The sequence below is a fragment of the Rana temporaria genome, chromosome 2 (genome assembly GCF_905171775.1).
Source record: "Rana temporaria chromosome 2, aRanTem1.1, whole genome shotgun sequence".
Classification (NCBI taxonomy): domain Eukaryota; kingdom Metazoa; phylum Chordata; class Amphibia; order Anura; family Ranidae; genus Rana; species Rana temporaria.
The window spans coordinates 221105493-221121836 of NC_053490.1; positions in this window are offsets into that span (position 1 = coordinate 221105493).

The window sequence follows — 16344 nt, forward strand, 5'->3', positions numbered from 1 at the left end:
GCAGAATTCGGCCTGGCCATGTCGTGCCCAAGCAGCAAGATGTCCAGAGAAGTTGCAAGCCCTACGCTTTTCCTCCTCAAAAGGAACCTTTCCTTGCCGCCAGTTCTGTCCCTAACAGTGAGGGAACATGTCCCTACTCTACCAACTCCTGCCAAGCCTAGGAGCCAGGGTCTTAAAAAGGCTCTGCCTAACTTAAGATGGCTGCAAGAGTCACATAGGGAGGCAGCATCCAATCTGATAGCTTCCCCAGTGACCCAAGAAGCCATAGAGGAACCATGTTCCTCTTGACTTCCTCTCCAGCTGCAAAGAGCTGCAGAAGAGCATCACCCACAGTGGAGAAAGTAGACTGCACCTGTGTACACTCCCCCCTACTTAACAGATGCTATCCTCAGCATCACAACAACACAGAAACAAAAAATAAAAGAAACAAAAAAGCCCACTCATGTTTTGCTTTAAGAAAATAATAAATCGAAATGATAAAAAATACAGAAAGATAAAATACTATATGTTGCTAAGTCAGAAAATATTTCAGCGTAATGCATCAGCACATTGAGCTTTAAATGAGATTCAGTGTAGTAGATGTTCAATTGTCACTCTATCCAAACTGATATTTATTTTCAATAGGTTTTATTGGGGAAAAAATATTACGTAAAACGATGACATTTGGTATAGTCTCCATACAAGGGGTGACAATTACACTGTACAAAGGTGTAGAGAAATACACATTTAAATAAAAGGAGAAAATGGCTTTATTTTTTCCTAAACAATTTAAGTAGTAGTAAGGGAAGATTGCAGAGGTGGTTCAAGCATGAGTGGCTATAATACCGTCTTGGTATCTCATGAAGAATATAATATTAGAACTCTAAAGCTCTGGCTTGCAGACCAATACCTCTATAATAATCCAGACAGGATAATCAGTTTTTAAGAAGGTTTCTTCAGAGATAGTTGTAATGCTAGAATTGTTTTTGAAAGCATAATTAAGTTGACTTTCTGAATTACTGATTCTTATGGTAACAGTGGTTTTAAAGGCACAAGATTTTTTTACCCTAATGCATTCTTTTCTACTCTCTCTCCTAATTGACTTAGACACAGCAGCGGGAGCCATTAGAGCCAACCTGGGAGCATGGAAAGCATGAGTGCCCACAAAGCAAGTGACTTGTTATGGGGACATGCTGCAGAGAGAAGGGGGGGGGGGGTGTAACAGCACTGGTGAACGGAGTGAACCACAACTGTGGTTAGCAAGGATTTCAATGCACTTCTCTATGTGACAACTCAGTATTGGGCCCCAGGCGTCACTCCTCACAAACAGGGGTTTGGGGGAACTCTACATCATCTCTTTGTCACATAAAGAAAGGCGTTGAGCTACTAAGGATGGACGCATTACAACATGCGACCAGAGCTTAGCGTTTAAAATTATTTAATATACTTTAAAGGTCAATATTCCAATACACCTCTATATGCAAGTGATTATCAGTACGAGACCCCAGGTGTCACTCCACACAAACAGGAGTTTGGGGGTTATCTATATCATATCAGCTTAAGCATATAGGGATGTATTAGGCCACTAAGGGAGATGCTATAATTAGCACCAACCCCTATCATAGAAAAGTTAGAGCGAACATGTTCAAACAATTAGGACAAGGCCTATAAGGGATTTGTACTTATGTCAAGCTCGTAGTAAATAGGAGTTGTAGTGACAACATATATTGCATATGAGAGGCAATATAGCTCAGGTAATTATAGTTGCATATATGAGGTAAATATTGCACACGAAATAGTAGTTGCATGTGAGAGGCAATATAGCTCAGGTCCTTAGCACAGCAGTATCTCCCAAATAGTATGTTGATATCCACTAGGCATATTAAGTAACAACAAAATGTATTAGATGGAATACAAGCAGCAGATCTTCTTATAGGACTACAAGTGATACAATAGCTACTTATCCGTTAGCAGGCTTCAATGTAGGAGATAGGGAATCCGTGGTGAGCCGATAAGGTGTTCAGCAAGAAGGCCTCCCGATTGTCCCCAGCAATGGCTCTGTGTTGTAGTAGGTGCAACAGCACCAAAGTAGTAGTTGTTGCCTGGAGCGGTGTTGCAGCATGGGGAGCAATGGTAGCGGTAGGAGTAGCTAGGCCAAGCTATGGCTGACAATAATAGAACAGGGATTGAGTGTAAGGTCAATGCCTTTATAGGCATGTCAGCAGCTGTAGTGCATCGCACTAATTTTGAAAGGAGCGCCGTTCGCCAGGCGCACTTCCGCATTCCACGGTGGAACAAACGCGGCACCGCGCAATGACGTCATCCTGCGGTCTCCGTAATGCGCTCCAGAGTGGAACGCAAATAGGAAGTAACAGGCGCGCGGAGCGCCTGTTACGGGGGAGTGCTGGGGAGAAGAGGAGGATCTGTGAAAAACCTGCACAGAGCAGGTAAGCATAACATTTATTTATTTTTTATTTTCTTTTATAATCACTTAAGTGGTTGATAGCCACCTGGCATTATACAGATCCAGAAATACATTGCCATTCGTTAGATCAGCCTGTAAACTATGATCTCATCCATGGAAGTTTCTCACTACACAGTAATGCAGCAAGATCCCACTGGATGGTCTCTAGAGAGAATTGCAAAGGGAAGTATGGTTGTCATAACCCAGAGACCAGAAACTGTTCTAAAAGACCATCTCCATCTCTTTTGGCTGTGGCTACATAAGATACATTTTTTGTATCACCATCAAAGTTATGCTTTGCAGGACCATGAGACTTGATTTTAATTCCATCATTTCAGGTTCTGTGAAAATTCTCCTAAGCCTAGGTTCACACTGCTGCAAATTTTTGCGGCTGTGGTTTTGCCGCGATTTCGGCCGCGATTTCGGCCGCGATTTAAGAGACATCTGTGCAGGGTTCAATGTAAATCGCGGCCCGAAATCGCAAAAAGTAGTACAGGAACTACTTTTTGAAATCGGTGCAGCGCCGTAGATGAGGCGTCGCACCGATTAGGACGGTGCCATTGCCGACAATTGCCGGCAAATGCCGCCGATTTGAGATGCGATTTGACATGTGAAATCGCATCTCAAATCGTACCAAATCGTACCCAGTGTGAACCTGGGCTGAAACTGACTGGTTATTTGAAGAAAACACAGGTTGCCACAAAATACAACTTTAGTAAATGAGCTACTAGAAAATGTCTTAATGAGCCCTATAAAAAACATGTTACCAAAGTAATATTCAAGCAAATTACCCATCAATGCAAGGAGAAATATCCAACATAAATCTTAGTTTATCTCATTATTTTTTTATGGAGCCATCAGTGAATCATCCAGTGAAATTAGAGAGCGGTTAGAAACATGTCCAGTGAGAATGAGAGACAGACATCCTTCACGACTCCTAATCAAATATTTAGGAACTACTGCATACGGGACATTATAAACTAGAATGGTGTACATAATCGGCAGATCACAACATTTGTTTACAGTATAAGACTGACATATTTGTATAAAGAAACTATGATAAGACTAGAAATGGGGTGGCTAGAAGGAAAAGATAGATATCCTTCTGCCACCACTGTGTTCCCCTCGATAACAGGAACTCATTTCAAACCAATCTGCTTATTTGTCAACCTGTCAAAAAACTGGGCTACCCGCTAGAAATAGAGCCGATCCAAGATGACTGGCGGGTCCAGTATGATCTCTGCAGCCATCCCAAGAAAAGATCACCGGGGAGATCAACACTTAAAAAATTATATATATTATTATATATTGTAATGACAGACATCATGGTATATTAGCACATTCTACTGGGCTATAGAAAACAATTACAGTGTTATAATATGTCTATCCACTGGGAGGAGCTGCACGGGTTCACCTTTTTGCCAACACCAAGGGGAAGGGGGTTTTTTGGTAAACACTGTAATGGTAATTTAGAATGTTGAACAATGTTCTGCAATATAAAAATAGAGAACTCCGGCACTGGCAAATGGACTGGGGGGGGGGGGGGAGAGAACTGCAGCAGCACCTGTGGATCTGATCCTAACAGAAAAAATTATAATAATGTAAAGTATGGTAGCTGCGCAGTAAGGGGAATGGTAAGGGGAAGTGAAAGGGAATGGGAAGTAAAGGGATCGTGGGGGAATTAAACAGTGAAAGAAAAAGGGTATCTGATGATACTAAAATGAACAATACAGATGAAACTAAACAAGCACCTATAATAAAGTTTAACAGTGAAAATACATAGTAAAATTGCTACTACATATACAAACATGGAAACTGGTATAAAATAAGTGGAAACAAGTGCAAAACTGTCAAAAATCACGCATGTGATAAAGTCCTGTCCATAAATAAAGGTCAGATCTAGAAATCCAGTAATTCCTCCACGGAACAGTGTCTAGATGAAACACCTCCACCCAAGATGCAACGTGCAAAAAATAAATCTTCAGTGATGACACCTCTGAGTGTGCTAGCAGCTCACCTCACGGCTGTTGGTCCAAACAGCTAACAGAGATACTGATCGCAGCTGGATGAATAGGCTGGTGAACACCTCCTCCTGACTCTTAAGACAGCTCTCAGCGGCCAATGTGTGTCATGGAAAAGAGAAGATATATGCAATGCATATTGCGTGACACTGCGAGGGTACCTCAAACGGGTAGAGATATGAGAAAATGCACTCACATGAATGAAAGGACAGCGGGCATAAATCCACGAGTGCCGAACTCGTATCCCCCTCAGAGTGTCAGCTATACAGGTAGGAGTGTAATCTAATCCTCATACGTCTAAATGGCAAGGCTCAATGTATCATGGGAGCATTAAGAAGAGCGAAAGAGAGACCATAGCGTGACTCCATATAATGGATAAAATTAATAAAAACAAATAAAAAACTCACATTTAGGTAGTGAAGTAGAGTAAAACACCACGAGCGCCGAACTCGTATTAAAACTTCAGGCTCTGTCTGTACCCGGTGCTCCAATCCCTACGTATCATCATGTCACGTGACTTAGCACACAATTTAGGATAAACTAACTTAACTTGGCTGTATAGACAAACTTAAAAAGAAGAAGCATTTGATTATTTTTTTTTATTAGATACTTCCTTCCTTATTTTAACAATTCAGCCAAAATCTTTCCAGTGATAAAATCAACTAAGCAGTGCAATTTTGTGCTAAGAAATATATGATGCTCACAGTTTAATTATTTGCACTGTTAACTTTGGAGGATAAAGCATTCTACTCACTGTGGTTGGATTAATTAGTGCATTAATCCTTGTGTTAGAAACATAGAGAAAGTCAGAACAACATGTTAATTATAGCACATAATATCTGGTTAATTGTATATTGGGTATTTATATTTTAATGAAAGATATTTCCTAAAACTATGAGGCATGATATTTGACATTGTTCCAACCTTTACACAAAGACTAATGTTTTCCATCAGTCGGACAAATTAGTGGATTAATTTGCTTGTAAAGATTTATGTATTACTGTATATGATTTATAGCATACCAGCACAAGCTAGTGCATTATGCAGGCTTAAGTGGCTGTTTTTTTCCTCTTTATGTAAAAGAGCAGATCACAAAAGCTCAGTTTCCCATTTAAACTTTGCCTTCTATTAAAGTTAAAATACACCTGTGGACCTGGAACTATTTACATGTTTTTAACAAGAAGTAAAATAGCTTTAACACTTCCCCAGGCCTTTTTATCTCTGAATGCCCTAGTATGTTTTATTGTTTTGGTGTTGTCTTGGCTCCCCATATTATACAATGTGTGGTCTGCTCTAACAAATATTGTATTTAATAGCAGATATGGTTACAAATATTTTTTATTTCCTTGTTTTTTTGAGGGGGGGGGGGGCTTAATGCTGGTCCTGCATTGTATGTAATGACTTCAGAGAGGCTACGAGTGGACAAGCAGCAAAGAAGAGTGCTCATTCCTACGGCGTGAAGGAAACCTGCAGGAGTGATTTGCTATTGCCTACTATTATTGGCATGAATACAATAAACGGTAATGCATACAGTGGGGCAGAACCTCAAAGAAATTACGCCGGCGTATCTACTGATACGCCGGCGTAATTTCAAAATTCCCGCGTCGCATCTTTGTTTTGTATCCACAAAACTAGATACGACGGCATCTCGGATGGATCCGACAGGCGTACGTCTTAGTACGCCGTCGGATCCTAGGTGCAATATTTCGGCGGCCGCTAGGTGGCGTTTCCGTTGAATTCCACGTCGAGTATGCAAATTAGCTAGTTACGGCGATCCACGAACGTACGTCCAGCCGGCGCATTTTTTTCCGTTGTTTGCGTTCGGCTTTTTCCGGCGTATAGTTAAAGCTGCTATACTGAGGCGTACTCAATGTTAAGTATGTCCGTCGTTCCCGCGTACAATTTTGAATTTTTTACGTTGTTTGCGTAAGTCGTTCGCGAATCGGAATTTGCGTAGAATGGCGTCACCGTCGTAAGCATTGGCTGGTTCCGGTTTAATTTCGAGCATGCGCACTGGGATACCTCCCCGGGCGGCAGATGCGCAGTTAAAAAAAAACGTTGTTTACGTCGGGTCACGACGTATTTACATAAAACAGGCCCCCATTACATCCATTTGAATTCCGCGCCCTTACGCCGCCAGAGATACACTACGCCGCCGTAACTTACGGCGCAAATTCTTTGAGGATTCGATTTAAAAAAGATAAGTTACGGTGGCGTAGCATATCTTAGATACGCTGCGCCCGGCGCAGATGTACCTGGATCTGCACCAGTATGTTCACCAGTGTCCAGGATTTGTCAATTTCTTTTTAGTCAAAAATAATGCAGGCGTTAGATTTATTTAGTGCGTATAAGGGTTGCACCGATACCGTTTTTTTTGCCGGCAAATACGAGTACCGATACTTTTGGTCAAGTACACGCTGATAAGAAGTACCTATACCTGTGTGTTTTGAGCCCATAAAAAATGAATGGGCTCAAATCTCACTGCAAAGAATTGCATATGATTTGAACAGGAATGTGGTGCAACTCCTATCTGAATTGCATGTGGTTTCCCCCATCTCTCCTGTGTGATCCCAGTATAGAAAGACAGGGACGCACCAGCTAAGAAGTGCAGCAATGGGCAAACAAACAGTTTATTAAAATTTTTAAAAAAATGTTATGGCCGCCGACTGTATCACGGGACTGCACCCGCAAGCTAACCCCCTTGGGAAAGCGCTTCCCATAGCGGGGGTTAGCTCTTGCGGGGAGGAGCCCGAGACAGCTGCCGAGGGACCCCAGAAGACGAGGATCGGGGCCACTCGGTGCAAAGGAGCTGCACAGTGGAGGTAAGTATGACATGTTTGTTATTTAAAAAAATAAAAAAAATAAACCTTTACAACCCCTTTAAACTTTCTAATCATTCAAATGCAAGTGAATACTTGCTAATACATATCCTATACATGCTACTCAGTGCTTATAACTTCTGACAGGCATTCTGGGATTGAGCAGGGCATATCTGCATGGAGTATTTACCTTCTCCACGCTAGCATGAGTGCCCTGCAGGTTCCCAGGTTTTCTTCTACACAAGAAATATAGGTAGGTTAAAGTGGTTGTAAACCCTTACTCGCTCATCCATGTCTTAATGGACCTTGCTTTGTGCACTGGTGCGCAGTCATGTTGGAACAGGAAGGGGCCACCCCATCCCCAAACTGTTCCTACAAAGTTGGGAGCATGAAATTGTCCAAATTTTTTTTGTATGCCGACGCCTTAAGAGTTCCCTTCACAGGAGCTAAGAGGCCAAGCCCAACCCTTGAAAAGCAACCCCACACCATAATCTCCCTCCATAATCTCCCTCCATCTCCCTGATTTTTACTAGTGCACAAAGCAAGCTCCATAAAGACTTGGATGAGCGAGTTTGGGGTGGAGGAACTTGACTGGCCTACACAGAGTCCTGACCTCAACCCAATATAACACCTTTGGAACGAATTACAGCGGAGACTGCGAGCCAGGCCTAGTTGTCCAACATCAGTGCCTGACCTCACAAATGCGTTTCTGGAAGAATGGTCAAACATTCCCCTAGACCACGGGTCTCAAACTGGCGGCCCTCCAGCTGTTGTGGAACTACAAGTCATCCCATGAGGCATTGCAAGGTTGACAGTTACAAGCATGACTCCCACAGGCAGAGGCATGGTGGGACGTGTAGTTTCAAAACAGCTGGAGGGCCGCCAGTTTGCGACCCCTGCCCTAGGCACTCTCCTAAAGTTTGTGGACAGCCTTTCCAGACGAGTTAAAGCTGTTGTAGCTGCAAAGGGTGGGCCGACTCAATATTGAACCCAATGGACTAAGACTCGGATGCCATTAAAGTTCATGCACGTGTAAAGGCAGGCGCCCCAATACTTTTGACAATATAGTGTATGTTGGCAACAGGGGCGGATCCAGGTGGGGGCAACGGGGCAATTGCAACCCCCGAGAAAATATTACTGACTCTGAATGCTCCCCGGGTAACCATAGCCACGGTCGGGACAACTGGCAGCCATTCTTAGCATGAGAAACTGCTCAGAAACCTTGGACTGCATTCTCCGCCCCCCTGTACCTCCCCCAGCAGTTTTCAGCCTCTCTCCTGCAGGCTGCTGCTTGAGTGGGAGGGGATGTGCCTTTTCTCCCGAGGTCATGCTCGTATGCTCGTCTGGAAGAGGGAGCCGTGTGACCAACTGCAGTGCTGAGCAGAGGGAGCCAAGTCAAAGTTTCTGGAGGTGAGCTCTGCTCTGCTGCTTGCACTACAGTGTGGATTATTTACAGGCACCTCTATGCTGAGTCTGCTGAGTTACTGCAGCTTAGCATAGAGGTGCTGTTAGCTGACAAATGGGATCCTCTTCATCTTCTATTCATGTAGATTAGTGAGCAATTTAACTAATTAAAGGATTATGACTGCCCCCTGGTGTATGCCCTACTAAACCCCCTCAGTGTAAGCTCGCCTGACCCCCCCCCCAGTGTAAGCTCTCCTGATCCCCCCCAGTGTAAGCTCTCCTGACCCCCCCCCCCAGTGTAAGCTCTCCTGATCCCCCCCAGTGAAAGCTCTCCTGATCCCCCCAGTGTAAGCTCTCCTGATCACCCCCCCCCAGTGTAAGCTCTCCTGATCACCCCCCCAGTGTAAGCTCTCCTGATCACCCCCAGTGTAAGCTCTCCTGACCCCCCCCCCCCAGTGTAAGCTCTCCTGATTCTCCCTGTGTAAGCTCTCCTGATTTCCCCCCCGAGGGTAAGCTCTCCTGACCCCCCCTCCAATGTTTAAGCTCTCCTGACCCCCCAGTGTAAGCTCTCCCAGTGTATGCCCTCCTGATCTCCCACACCAGTGTATGCTCTCCTGATCCCCCAGTGTATTCTCTCCTGACCCCCCCCCCCCCACAGTGTAAACTCTCCTGATCCCCCCCAGTGTAGGCCCTCCTGATCCCCCCCCCCCAGTGTATGCCCTCCTAATCCCCCACACCAGTGTAGGCTCTCCTAATCCCCCCCAGTGTATGCCCTCCTGACCCCCCCCAGTGTATGCCCTCCTGACCCCCCCCCAGTGCATGCCCTCCTGATCCCCCCCAGTGTAGGCTCACCTCATCCCCCCCAGTGTATGCCCTCCTGGCCTCTCACAGCTGTTCTGACCCCCCAGTGTGTGCCGTTATTACCCCCCTGGTGACACATAGTCCTCTGTCCTGCTGTTCTTTGCACACTGCCCTACATCCTACTGACCTCTGTACACTGTATTATACATTAAATTCAGTTATTTTCTGGCAGTGCCCCTCCCGAGACTAGACTCTGGATCCGCCTCTGGTTGGCAAGAGATGTTACCGTTGAGATGACTGCAGGGAATCTAGATGATATTTCCGAAAAATTAAGGGGAAGCAACAGAGTGACTGGTCAGCAGGATTGCCACTAAAAACTCAACCACCAATCTGCAGGTAGAAGACTGTTTCTTTCCTTGGTAACTGCAATTGTAGTTCACTTATTTTCTGGCTGATAAGGAGAACACGCAACAGTAGCCACAAACTCTTTTCCTTTGACCCAGAAATTAAATAAGAGTAAACATGAACATTAAATAAATACCAATTAAATAAAAAGAAGTGGAAAAATAGAAGGAGTAAAAACCCCAAACACCAAGGTGGGCATGAACCGAGCCAGAGCTATAGCAGGGAAATTCATTTAGGATGAACTGACCTTTTCTTTTCCCTGCACATTAATAAATGTTATTCTAACAAATATCTAAAAATAGAGTTGGAAATTCAAAGTAATACTTGAAGCGTTGCCATAATTGCGCCTTGTGTGGCAGCCACTCACAAGTCAGTATATGGAGGGATATGCATCTCACTGATTTTCTATACTACTTTCTATTTTCATCACGCCGAACAAGCAACATTATGGCTGCTTTGATTATGTTTATTTTTTGAACTAAAGTTGTTTAACACTCATCAGCGCAGTTTGCCGCATGGAATTTATGCATGTAAATTACCTATGCTGATGTATATATTGAATGCAGAATCCCATTAAAAGGCAATTTCTTAGTAAAAGGAGCACATTTTGTAAAACTGCAATTTAATAAACTTAGTAAGACCTAAAAGGTTTAAACTAGCTTAAAATCCACTTAGTTTAGTCTCTTATTTTTTCTTCTGCATGGGCTACTGTTTTATTTTACACTACATTACTTACTGCTAATCCTAAGCTAATTAATGCGAGATACAAAAACACTAATCAGAACAATGTTGTGTAGATGCTAGTCAAAGTAAGCCATAGAGAACATTCTGGATAATTTATCTTTGCTTTTACAGAAGCATATTTTACATGTTTTAGGACTGGTGGCAGTTAATGAAGGGGTAAGATGGATGACTGGATTCCGATCGCCCAGCCAATTAAATTCAAAATACTAGCTATAACTAACATACAAAGCCATTCACAACGCTACATCACCAATTTTGCCTCCAAATTATCACCCAAACTGTCCTCTCCACTCCGCTCAAGACTTCCTACTCTCTAGCTCCCTTGTCACCTCCTACCATGCTCATCTCCAGGACTTCTCCAGAGCCTCTCCCATCCTCTGGAACTCTGTACCTCAATCTGTCCGGCTATCTCCTACCCTTACCTTAAGACTTAACTACACTACCCGTGTTTAGCGAAACACCAGAGCGCAGGAGAATTTTTTGTTTCACTGACTAATGCCTCGTACACATGGTCAGACTTTTGACCGTGCAAAAGCCCGCCGTGAGTCTGTCGGAAGTCCGACAGAAATATAGAGAACAGCGGTGGAGGTTCTTTCCTGTCAATCACTTTCCTGTGTGGATTTCCATATACACTTGGGAGATATATACATTTAATTTGCCTGTGGGCGGACTTATTTATGTACATTAATATGAACATTCACGTGTTTTTATTCATTCAATATTTTTTTATTTAGCGCAATCTCTTTTCCTTTGTATATTGTTTGTGCGGTATTACACTTTTGATCGCTGCTTTCTTTCACTTCAAATAAGCGCAATATTTTTTCTTTACTATCTCTATCTAAGGTCCGTTGGACTTCCGAAAAAAAAAGTTTGATGGAGGCTACACACGGCCAGACTTTCCGAGAAAAAAAGCCTTTCTGACTTTTTCTCAGAAAGTCCGGCCGTGTGTACGAGGCATTACAGCGATCCCTGAAAACTCATCTCTTAAGGGAAGCCTATCACACCTCCAACTAATATTCTACCACTTCCATCAACTCATTCCATACAGTTATAATCCTTTGTACCGCTTGCACCACCCTATTAAATTGTAAGCTCTTCTGAGCATCTTGTATTTAATTGTATTGTAACTGTACTGTCTCCCTTTTATATTGGCGCTACATAAATCCTGTATAATATTAATAATAATAATGTCTCAGTACGACCCCTTTCACACTGGAGCGGTGTGGGTGTTAGCGGTAAAGCCAGAAGGGGTTAAAAAGGGATAAAATCACTTGCTTAGCTCTGCTTTCAAAGTGCTTTTAACCATTTCCATACCAGGCATCCCCCCCCCCACCCCCTCCTGCCCAAGACAATTTTTATTTTTCAGCGTTGTCGCACTTTGAATAACAATTGCGCGATCATGCAAGCCTGTTCCCAAATTAATTTTTTATAATTTTCTTCCCACAAATAGAGCTTTCTTTTGGTGGTATTTGATCACCTCTGTAGTTTTAAATTTTTGCGCTATAAACGAAAAAAAGAGCGTCAATTTAAAAAAAATAAAAAACTGATGCGCATCACTGATGGCAGCACACTGTGTAGAGACCGCCCTGTCTTTCCTCCGCTCTCCCCTATGGAGAATCGGATGAATACGGACCGTGTGTCCATATTCATCCGATCCGTTCCTCCAGACGGAAGAAAAATAGGGTTTTCTTCCGTCTGAAAAAGCGGATCTTTGCGGAGGCGGATGTTTGCGGACGTTAGCAGGTGCATCATCCGCTAACGTCTGCAATCCCATAGGGAAGCATTACAAGTCCGTAAACGGTGCACACAGCTAGCAGCCTCTTGCTGCACTGGCTCCCCCCTGGAGCCCTCCTGACTCCTGGTACTCAGACTTCCTGTCTTCTGGGGTGGAGCCAAGAACTATGGTCAGGCTACTACTAAAAGCCCAGCACACACCTGACCAATCAGTATTCTAGCTGTTCTCAAAATCAGGGCCCAGGACTGGGGATTTCATCCCACCCGGATCTCTCAGGCCTTGTACAGACGAGCGGACATGTCCGATGAAAACGGTCCGCGGATGTGTGTACACACCATCAGACCAAAATCCCTGTGGACAGAGAACGCGGTGACGTAGACGACACCGACGTTCTCTGACGCGGAAGGTCAATGCTTCCACGCATGCGTCGAATCAATTTGACGCATGCGCGGGATTTCGGGCCAGCGGACATGTCCGACGAGTCGTACTGACCATCGGACATGTCCGACGGACAGGCTTCCAGCGGACAAGTTTCTTAGCATGCTAAGAAACTTTTGTCCGCTGGAAACCTGTCCGCTAGGCCGGAAAATTGTCCGGTCGGCCCTACACACGACCGAACATGTCCGCGGAAACTGGTCCGACGGACCAGTTTCAGCGGACATGTTCGGTCGTGTGTACGAGGCCTCAGAAATCCCCAGGCTCCAGGTCCCAAAGTGGACCTTTCTAAAAAAGCCAGTTTCCTCTTCATGTTGCAAGCTCCCTGGAGCCCCTCAAACCGTCTGGTTGAGAATTCTGGGTCACAACCTCCTTCTAGATCCTGGCAGGGCAACGCTCTGCCACACCACCATGCTTCCTTGGCATAGGGCATCAAGTTTTTTCACTTCTGTCACATCAGGAAACCTGCCTTGAGAAATGCAATGTAGCCACTGCTAGAGTGAATGCATTTAGAAAAGGAGATAGCTGCAAAGAGGCTACAGGAGATCGGAAACACCAAGATGTAACAACAAATGAAAAAAGTGAACAAAAAATACTGTAAAATAAAAGACAATTGTTTATGGGCCTTAATATTGAAGCAAGCTAACATTCACTCGGTTAGGGAGTATAGCTTTTAAAGAAAATGTAAACTACTAATTACTCTTTTGCAAATACTGAACACATAAGTACATTCATTTCATAAATGTTACCGATACTTTGTACGCAATATTACACAGTGGCTTTTGATTTTAGTCAGTAGGGGGCAATAGAGCATAGATGACGGAGCTTCTTTATTCTATAGGCACAATAAAATAAGACTGAAGGTAACTTTTGGGAAATATAAGTAAGCAGTCTTTTCTTGGATTTTCTATGTCTCAGCTTTCCTCATGTTGGCAATAAGGAACTTAAAGGCGAAATGAAATACGAGGAACAAAGAATCAGGGGCATTCAAAAGCAAACTCAGCAGTAGCCGAGACTTCCAGTGACAGCTGTGTTTAGGATAACAGTTGGAGATGGTCACAGTCGTAACATGCTATGACTTTTTTTTATTTTATTATGTAAGTGTTCACAGACTGCTCCAGTTTATAGAAGCCTGGGAGGCTAGCACTCTTTGCCTGCTGGAACTGTATAATAAACAGGGCAATGGCTGCATGCCAAAGCTATTAGTGTTGCAGATCTGCAGCAGAGAAAAATCAGGTCTCCTGTCCTGTTAGACAGGCCTGTGCTATGTGGCAGAGCTGTGTCAATCCCTGGACTGGATGGACAGAAATACAAATTATTTCGCAGGTAAACAACTCCTAAATATGTATCATCTTTGTGCTACAGGAGATCAGCAGCACTGGGATGTAAAATAAAAAAAATAGAATACAATACAGTAAAACCTTGGATTACGAGCATAATTCGTTCCAGAAACATGCTTGTAATCCAAAGCACTTGTATATCAAAGCATTTTTTTTACAGGGTATAAAAGAGAAGAGAGGCGCCTCTAAGTGTAGCAATAAGTTTCTAAATGTTGTACCCTCATTAAATGTAACCATATTGCTACACTTAGGCCGGGTACTCACGACCAAACATGTACGATGAAAGCGGTCCGTCGGACCGTTTTCACCGTACATGCCTGCCAGAGGGCTTCTGTACGATGGTTGTACACACCATCGTACAGAAGTCCGCGCGTAAACAATACGCGGGGCGTGTCCGCGTCGTCGCCGCGACGATGACGCGGCGATGACGCAGAGACGTGGGCGGGCCTGCCATTTAAAGGCTTTCACGCATGCGTCAAAGTCATTCAACGCATGCGAGGGACGGCGGGCGCCTGGACATGTACGGTAGGTCTGTACTGACGACCGTACATGTCCGAGCGGGCTGGATTCCAGCGGAAGGTTTTAAAACACGTCCACGAATATTTGCCCGCTGGGAAAAGGCCCGGCGGGCAAATGTTTGCTGGAATTCGGCCCGCTCGCGCCTACACACGACCAAACATGTATGCTGAAACTGGTCCGTGGACCAGTTTCAGCATACATGTTTGGTCGTGTGTACGGGGCCTTAGAGTCTCCTCTCTTCTTTTTTATACTCTGTTGTGACATGACGCTACTCTTACATCAAGACATTGCTTGTAAATCAAGGCAAAATGTATTAAAACATTTTGCTTGTCTTGCAAAACGCTCTCAAACCAAGTTACTCTCAAACCAAGGTTTTACTGTACAACTGTTTAAGACCCACAGAAATTTAGCAAACCAAGTTTCATTCAGTTAGGGCTTATATCTTTTTTATTTTTTTCTAACCAGTTCCCTACCGAGCCATAGTAATATGACGTCGGCAGGAACTGTGTCTCCCTCCAGGTGGATGTCATATGATGTCCATTGCTTTGTGGCCGCTAGGGGGCGCGTGCCGCGGCATTGTTTAGGACCCGGTGCGCGTGTAAACACACAGATCCACCTCCTGTCAGAGGTAGGTGAGGAGACTGATGTGTGTTCCCTGTACAGAGGAACACAGATCGGTCTCCTCCGCTTGTGAGTCCCCCTACAGTAAGAATCACTCCCAGGGAACATATTTAACCCCTTCAGCGGCCTCTAGTGTTAACCCCTTCCCTGCCAGTCCTATTTACACAGTATTTACAGTTTTATAGCACTGATCGCTGTATAAATGTGAATGGTCCCAAAAATGTGTCAAAAGTGTCGCAATGTCACAGTCACAATAAAAATCGCAGATCGCCGCCATTACTAGTAAAAAAAAGAAAAGAAAAAATGCAATAAAACTATCCCCTATTTTGTAGACGGTTAAATGTTTGCGCAAACCAATCAATACACGTTTATTGCGATTTTTTTTTACCAAAAATGTGTAGAAGAATACGTATCGGCCTAAAGTGAGGATTTTTTTTTTTTTAATTTGATATTTATTAATCACTTAAGACCCGGACCTTTAGGCAGCTAAAGGACCCGGCCAGGTTTTGCGATTCGGCACTGCGTCGCTTTAACTGACAATTGCGCGGTCGTGCGACGTGGCTCCCGAACAAAATTGGCGTCCTTTTTTTCCCACAAATAGAGCTTTCTTTTGGTGGTATTTGATCACCTCTGCGGTTTTTATTTTTTGCACTAATATAGAGCGACAATTTTGAAAACAAATGCAAATGCAATATTTTTTACTTTTTGCTATAATAAATATTCCCCAAAAATATATAAAAAAACTTTTTTCTCCTTTGTTTAGGCCGATACGTATTCTTCTACCTATTTTTGGTAAAAAAAATCGCAATAAGCGTTTATCGGTTGGTTTGCGCACAATTTCTAGTGTTTACAAAATAGGGGATAGTTTTATTGCATTTTTATAAAATATTTTTAATTTTACTACTAATGGTGGCAATCAGCGTTTTTTTCGTGACTGCGACATTATGGCGGACACTTCGGACAATTTTGACACATTTTTGGGACCATTGTCATTTTCACAGCAAAAAATGCATTTAAAATGCATTGTGTACTGTGAAAATGACATTTGCAGTTTGGG